General features: G+C 27.8%; 1 protein-coding gene across 1 annotated transcript in view; it reads left to right on the top strand.

Moving 5' to 3' along the window:
* Positions 1–299, top strand: part of ahcy (adenosylhomocysteinase) — an 11,165-nt gene that overhangs the window by 3,727 nt on the left and 7,139 nt on the right. The gene's annotated exons all lie outside the window — the stretch shown is intronic.

Here is a 299-nt window from a genome sequence, read left to right as displayed (position 1 = left end):
TCTCTTAATAACAGGTTTGTTTCGCTTTTTAAGAAAAATTTACATTTAATATACATATTAAGCAAAAGTATGTAAACAGTTTGTTTCCTTTTTAAGAAAAATTTACATTTAATATACATATTAAGCAAAGTAGTAAACCGTTTCAGTCAAATTTTCTAATAAAAATAAATTTATTTCAAACTACAGTACGCCACCTCCATCTTTAATGTCCACACACCACCATGTTGTCCTTAATTTTTAGTTTAAAATAATCCCACACCTTCCACATCTTCTCTCTTCCTCTTATTACTTTCGCTTTG

The sequence above is a fragment of the Morone saxatilis genome, unplaced genomic scaffold, assembly GCF_004916995.1.
Source record: "Morone saxatilis isolate NCDOM2014 unplaced genomic scaffold, NCSU_SB_2.0 Contig18, whole genome shotgun sequence".
NCBI classification, from domain to species: domain Eukaryota; kingdom Metazoa; phylum Chordata; class Actinopteri; family Moronidae; genus Morone; species Morone saxatilis.
The sequence above is the reverse complement of the archived record's forward strand: the minus strand, read 5'-3'. Positions and strand labels throughout refer to the sequence as shown.